Raw genomic sequence first — 8227 nt, 5'->3', positions numbered from 1 at the left:
TTTGACCTTTCTAAGTCATTGTGTAAAGCCATTTTTTCTTTGAACCTTCATTACAGGCACAGGTTATTAGAAGACAGAAGTCAATTTAAAGAAGAAGGAAACTAGGATTTGGTTTCTTTTATGACTATAAAAGCCTACTCTTAGTAGTATGTTTTCTTACTGAAGTGCAAAGTAAGAGTACTCAGAGTAGCAAGTAAATAGTTAAATTTCAGGCAGCACAGGCTTGCATGAGACTGATTTACATCCCCCCTAAAGTGTCAGAATAATAAATGCAATGTGTGCTATAGTGCTTTCTTCTGTCAATAACTGCTGTCTGCATGACTTAAAACCAGCCTTGAATCAATTCTGGATTGACATACAGGTTGGGAATCAGCTCACAAAGCCAATACAACAGTGCCAACCCCTCGATGACAGCACAAACAGCTTTTAGAACTAGCACAATGTGGAGGCAGAACACAATGCCCTGCAGTGCAAATCCTAGCCCCAAGACCAGCCCACTATGACTCCAGGACCATCCTGCAGCAGTACAGCATTGAAAAGTAAATTCCCTGCTTGGATGTTTACAGAGGTGCTATTAGGTCTGCTATTACTTTTACTACTACTTAAAGAGGAGATCCTGCTTTCACCAACCTACACACACCTCTGCACCCCCAGCTCCTGCTCCCCCCTTTCCCCTTCACTGGTTCCATTTCACTGTACTGTGAGTCAATTCAGGTCACTAATCTGGCAGAAAACAAATTCAGCTATAATAAAAGAGAAATAGTTTTACAGCAGATTAGTGACTTGGACCAACTCATTATGTGATGAGTACCAGAGCATGATCTGGAAAGAAGTGAAGACAGTGGCCTGAAGCAGAAGTATTCTATGCTGGGGAGCAGGATCCCTTCTTTTGAAGGCAGCAGGTGTGTTTAGATGAGTCCAGCTGTAACACATAAGCCTAAGAACACAATACAGCATGTGCACTACAGGAAGGAAATAAATTCTGTTTGCATGTCTGTCCTTTCAGAGGTGCCCCACAGTACTGCAGCTCATGTTGTGACCATGTACTCACAGTAAATATTCAGACTGGTAATCGTTTTGAAACCCCCTAATTAATATCTGTGAGGTAGACTGAGTAAAATAAGCACACAGTCCCACATGGGACACAGGTGAGTATGTGCCACACTCAAAAGCTGAGTGATCCACATTAAAATGTGTACTCTGCCACAGCAGGCTGCTCATGGGGCAGTGTGGATGTGTGCCTTTCATCTTCCACATCCCCTCCAGGAATGGCTCCCTGGCAGCCTACTTACATCATTGTCCACAAAATCAGATTAATTACTGTATGTGCAACAAGCCAATAGTTATACACTCAAGAGAAGTGCCCTACTTTAATTGATAAAAGGTATGTCCTGTCTTGCAGCTGGAGATCAACTCTGAAAAGGGTGTGTCCTATTAAAAATATTATAGTATTGTAAGTAAGCATCATCTGTTTTCCTTGAAAGGTGGCCAGTTTAGGACTAGGCAGTGTCATAAAAAGTATTTATTCATTGTGTTCTAGTGCATATGATCCTGAGTGGAGAAGGGGCCCATCCATATCACTACCACCAGCATCTCATTCCACAGGAGTGCAGATGCTGTTGGATGCCATCAAAGGCAGGGAATAAGATAAAATCTTTTCCTTCTCTGTGAATCAGTCCAGTGGCAGTGTCCTGCACTGTAGCTGTGACACTGTAGCTGATTTATTTTCATCTAGTTGGGTTGAATTTTTTTTTTTGTGTTCTCATGGAATGCATCTGAACATTTCCAAACATATCTATGTAGAGAAGATGCATATTTAGAAAGAACATTTATGTGAAATATTAAATGAATGTGAAATGTGAAGCTGCATAAGTGAAAAAAATATTGAGTTCCTAAATGCAGACTTTTAAAAAGTGTATACTTAATTTTCTGTGACAATTGCCACAAAATAATAATAATAAAGTATAATAATTGTCTTGCAAAGACCATACAAAATGTGAATGCGAGGTGCTCTGGATGCTGTTAGAAAAAAATGGGGGACATAAGTAGTTTGGGAATTAAGGTAAAGTTTCTCTGCATGGGAATTGATTGTTTCTCCTTGTTCTGACCTCATCACTCCTGCTGCACCTGAAATCTGTTATGAGTCACAGAGCAGCCAGTTATTGCTCACCTTGCTGTAACCTGTGCAGTCAAAAACTGCCTTTTTGGTACAAAACAAAACAGCTCTTACAGAGCACACACTACTGAGGCCAGTGCTTGTGTTGGGAAATTCAGCTTTCTTCCACCTCCTGTCGGTGGGAAGTCTTTACCTTTTTATTTGAATATTGTCTGCTCCTGAGTGTTCTCATTTCCAAACTGCTGGAAATGAGTCTCCAAAGAGCAAAGTACCTAGCAGTAGACCTAGTTAGAAGCTTTTTAGATGGAAATCAGAGGGAGATTTGTGTTCATGTGTTTAGGATTCCTGTAGTCTTAGCTGAATGTGACAGCATTCCCAGTAGCAGAAAATCACTGTGATTCTGACAGTCTCCTGAGACATGGGAAATGCAGGGTAGAGCCTGCTTTCCCAGATTCCAACAAGAATCTTAATGAGAATCTTCTGGGAAAAGGGATCATGTTGGAGGAGTCACAGTCCTCTGGTAGCAGTGCCAGTGCTGCTCAGGCTCTGCAGAGCCCTGGATGGAGGCACCAGGTGCACTGCCAGTGTTGCCTGGTGTGTCTTTGGGGTGTGTATGCACAGCCAGTGTACTGGGAGCTGGACACTAGGGACCAGTATCTGGGGTTTGGTGCTCATAAAAACAAACACTTCAAAGGTACCAAAGCAGACTGACATAGTGGTTTGCAGCAGAGTCAATAGTTCCATTTACTGATTCGGGGATGCTTTTTTAATAATTAAGCATTAATTACACAGGTATTGCTGTGAACCAAACCTGCTGTCCAAAGGAAGCACATTTATTTCCTAATTAAAAGTCTTTACATAAGAATATGTTTCTATAATGGATTTGAATAGCTGCTGTGCAAGTTATTAAAATCATGTGTCTTCCTGCTCACACTTTGTATCAACACACAAAAAAAATGAATAAACATGCAGTAAAATGTAGCACCAATTAGAAAATAATGTGTAAAAAAAGGTAGATATTTCCTAGCCCTGTGCTGGAACATCTTTCTTTGGTGGGGAGGAAGATTAAGGTATTAGTCATATAATGGCTTCCCTCTCTTGCAAGTGTTCAAAGAAAATCAACAGATACTTTCTCAGGTGCATTTGGGGAAAAATGTGGTCTTTTTTTGCATTCATAGTCTTTTCACAAACTGAAGTGAATAAAGACTGTAGAAGATTTCTGCTCTCCTATAAGTTATGGGTTTGGCTGATTTTTCAAGGCAATGTCAATGAGTGTCTCTCAAGATCATGTTGAAAAGGAACATCTTTATTAAAGTGTTTGTGCAGTACGTGTGCATGTGTCATGATTTTCAACCAGCCTTTCCAGAACAGTGTTTCCAGTGGCTGCAGTTGGTAATGCTGCTGAGTTGTCCTTTTCTCTTAATCTGTAAGTGATGAGCTTTAGCAACACCACAAGCTCCAAACTCCCCCCTGTGGCACCACAATTTTATTGTGCAAGGAACACACTTTGCTTTGAGTGATTCATAAGCAAGAACTCTGAATTTTGTGAAAGTACTTGAGCCTATGCTGAAATGATTTGGATACAGTTCATCTTCCTGAGCAGACCTCTGCATTGGGGCAGGTAAGTCCAGGTTTGTTTATGTAGCTGGGTCTAGCTTAAGTTCTTTTGAGTAGAGATGAGGTGACAGACTGGGGAAGCATGTGTGAAGGAGGATGTGTGCCAAATTATTATTTAATTGCATTTTCTTTTTAAACAGTGAAGTCTTGTAGACCTTCAGGCCTTAATTTGATTTCCTCTGCCATTATTGTATCCACTGGATTTGTGTTTAGTTTCCCCTCAACAGTGAGAACAAAACCACATCACTCACCTTTCACAGCCCTTGTCCTGTTATAAATATTCTAAATAGTGCACTTTGTATTCAGCTGTATCTAAGAGAAAAGTAATTTACTGGCCATACATAGACACTCACCTGATGATCACTACCTGCTGCCTTCTCCCAGTAAAAGGGGAGCAGTTCTTGGCCTGAGAGATGGCAGCCATCCTGTGTGAAGAGAACTGTGATTTGATGTTTTCTTTTGCTGTGTGAGGGTAGTGCAGGGTGCAATACATTTTATGTTCTGTGTCACAGCATCGTCTCTTGACAACAGAGGAGGTGGAATTTGAAAGTCAGATTACGGACAGAAATAACATGTAATGATCCAAGCCATGGTCTTCCTAAGCAAGATACAGGGGCCAGCTGTTTCCATTTGTACTGGCATCTCTTCATGCCTCATTCCACATGGAATGTAGACTTGACTATTATTGATAATTAGAGCATTTCTCTTTAAGAGAGGAATTTTCAGTTGCTCTCCAATAGGACAAAAAGATGAAAGTGTTACCATATTCTTGTAATCTTTATTCTTGATATTGGTGACTTTAAAATTTCTGAAATGCCATTGTTAGGCGACTTTACAATAAGAGAACAGATCTTGCTGCCTTTCCATCTCCCTCTTCCTTTCAACCTCTTTCACTGGGGTTGTTTGGGAACATTTCTCATCTCTATTTCCATCAGGACTAGAACAGTGTCTTGTTAAGTATGAGCTGCTGTATATTAAAGGTTCTGAAAAATTGTGCCAAAAGGAGGTGGAACTCTCTTCCAGCTTTATTTATGGCCATATATAAATTAAAGATTGTGTTTCTGTAGCTTGTCGTACTTCAGAGACACTTCACTGTGGCTAACAGTAGTTGCTGTACTTTAGATGGGAAAAAAGATTGATTTGATTTTGGCTTGATGTGGTATCTCTAGGTCAGGTTTTAAAACCTGTGCCTCAGGTTCTTCAGTAACTTTAAGAGATATGATTTGTTGTCTTGGTTAGCACAAGTTAGTGAGAAGCCTCTTTTCAGAGAGTGCTTTTCAACCAAAAAGCACCTTTTTGGGCCATTGCCCTGTTTCTTTCTGTTCTCTGACAACTTCCTACAGTCATCCCATGATCGAGCCTGTGGTTATGATCAGACTCGTTTTGATTTGTGTGTGCTCACTGCCACTATGAGAAGAGCGAGGAAACTGCTTAAAACATAAAGTTTATATTAAAGCATGACAGTTTATATCAAGTGAAGAAAATGGAATCCAACATGATAAAACTACTTGATGCCTTTTAAAAAATACTATGATGCCTTTTAAAACTATTTTTTCCAACACTTTGTCGAAGATCAGTGAATTCTCCTGAAGAATCAGGCGTTTTTTCTGTTTTAATAGTATCGTCTTGAAAATTCTTGTTTTAACTTGACTCGGAGTGTTATCTCTCCCTGCACTTTAGTCATTCACCAGAAGATGGGGCTTAAGGTATTGTCAGTGAACTAGAACTGAAGGAATTTCACAAAGTCCTTTGGATTGGAGAGTTTGAAATGTGTATTCTCTCCTGGTTTTGCAGAGAAAATCCTGGATCAGCATGACAGCTCCTCAGGCCATAGCACCTCACACTCAGAAATCTCAGTGGTCCCAGACTGTCTGGTACCACACAATCTAATTAAGCTGAAATATCATCACCTAAGACACATCAAAGAACAGAATCATTGTACCAAAAATGAGAATCGTTGTGCCTCTGGAGATGCTAGTGCTGTTCTTTGGGATTAGTGGGAAACTAATGAATGGGAGAGAGAAAGGTGACTGCCTCATGTTTCTACCCCAGTCCCAGCAGGCACCATTGTCAGAGACTGATAACAGCTGGGTTGGAAGTTATGATACAGTTTGGGTTGGAAGGGTCCTTAGAGATCAGCCACTTCCAGCTCCTGTGCCATAGGCACAAGTTGCTTAAGCACAAGCACTTGGGCATTAGCACAACTTATGCACAAGTTGCTTAAGTCCAGTCTGGATCATGCTAGACCGTGTTTAGTGGATAACTGGAGGCTGGATATATTTGTGTAGCTGCTTTATGGATGCACTCAGGATTAAGACTTCATACTGAACAATACTTGACTAAAAACATAGCATCTCCCTTAGCTTTCCTCAGCTCTAGTTTGGGAGGAAGGATAGATGCCTTCTCTGCATGATCCAGGGAATGTGTGACTCAGAGCAGTCCTTGTTCATGCTCTTTAATGGGTCAGAAAGATTAAGTTTGGGTCCAGTTATCTTTGGTGGAAGTCCATGTAGATCCTTTTCCTGGATGATGTAGATGGGATGAGATTTTGACCCCTTGCCCTTATGTGGGCTTTCTACTGAAAGTGTTTGACCAGACTAGCTGCTCTCTGTAGTGGAAACTTGCATCACAGTGCCAGAAATGTCTTTTTTGGATGAAACCAAAGTTTCACCTAGATCCTGTCTTTGGGAATGGCCAAAGTGTGATGCCTTTGGGAATCATAGGAAGGGGAGAGGATAAGAATAGAACCAATGTATAGCAATACCTTTCTACAGTACTTCTCTGATCATTAGTGATTTCCAGCTGACAGATTCATTGAACTAGAGATGATTCCTTTATGTTCAATTGCCCTTTTAGAGACTTAGAACTGTTCTAGCGGGCAGTTTTCCCATGTTTATCCTAAGGCTAAATTCTCACCACTTCAACTGAGAAGCTGTAATGGACCCATTGGAAATTACCTCAGTGTTGAATGTAACAAATTCCCTTGGTTAGCCGTCTAGATGCTGACAACACTGATCAGTGATGATTCAGTTCCTTCAATTTTACACCATTTCACTGAATGGTATAAAATCATTTGCTCAAGACAGCAAAACTCAAGGGAGGTGGCAAAAATTTTGACTTATTGAACCAGAATGAGCGCTTCAGTGTCCTCGTGAAAAAGAAATGAAAAATAATTTTCTGCCTGTTTTATTTCAAAACAACAGCCTTATCTCTGTTTCAATTACATGTCCTTTTTGAACAAAGAAGATCAGTTCTGATGTGTATTAAAAACATTAATCTCTTTCCTATCCTGAAAAACAATCCATAGGCTCAAAGCACTACTGGCACCTAGCTAACCACAACTAAGAGTGAGGTTAACGAGGCAAACCCACTTGCCAGGAAGTTTTTGAGACGAATCTGAAACACAGTGTTCCTGTCTGGCAACAAAGAAGAAATTAAGTGTTTTCTTAGCTCTTAAAATGCATTTAAATGCCAGCATTCTCATGGGGAAAATTGGTTTCTGAAAAGAATTTGCATCAAAATTATCTTTGTACCCACTTCTTTGGAAAAATAGTTGATTGTCATTTATTTTCATAATCACTGTGCCAAGTATTCCAAGTATGAGGAAATACTGAATTCTGCATCTGACTTGCAGCAGCAGATTTGCTCCAGACAGCCTCGTTTCCCAGAAAATTGATGGCTGTTCCACTTGCACTGTGGCTTGGATGGGGTGCTGCCACCTGTCTTAGCCCCTACTCTGAGGCACATCTGCCATAGATTTTGCTCAATCTGATGCTGACAGAGTCCAACAGGGGTGGAGGTCTGGTTATTCTGGGTTTCATAGAGCAGGAGAAAAGAGAGTAACCCCACCCAGAAGTACAGGCAGAAAAAGGAAAGGCATACAAGAGCAAGGCAGCAGAGACTGCTTAGAAATGACCATGATATGACAAGGGTTTTTCAAAGGCCTGTGGAGGTTGTCTAGTTAAATTTCATCTCTGTTTGCACAGGTGTTCTTGTTCAAAGTGAAGATGACCTGGTTGATGCCATTAAACCAGTTTCACTTCACAATTTTCATTAATTCCACTAGTTTTCTTTTGAGTTTTCCATGGCAGACAGATCTTGGTACTGTTCTGTTTTCCAAGCTGGGGCTGGAAGAAGGAAGGACTGAAGCAAGAGGAACCATTTCTTAGGGTCAGAAATGAGAGAACTGAGTACCTTGTTAAAGAGATAAGGCTTGGACAGACATCAGCCCTTCAGAGCAATTGTCACTTGCAGAAAATCTACACAGGAGAAAGCAAGGCAACATCAAAGGCTGAAGGATGACAAGAGGCTGAGAATGGTCAACAAGGGAAGGTCTGAAAGGTAAAAAGAGAAGCCAGTGGGTGCTAGGAAGCAATAGAATAAAAATAGAGAGTTAAAAAATGATTTGGAGTAATGTTCTGAAGGGAGTGGGTGCAGGAGAGGACAAAACTGGAAACGAGAAGGGCTGTGAAAGAATGTGAGAAGAAATGACAT

Source organism: Erithacus rubecula, assembly GCF_903797595.1.
Source record: "Erithacus rubecula genome assembly, chromosome: 2".
Classification (NCBI taxonomy): domain Eukaryota; kingdom Metazoa; phylum Chordata; class Aves; order Passeriformes; family Muscicapidae; genus Erithacus; species Erithacus rubecula.
Note: the sequence above shows the minus strand (reverse complement) of the source record.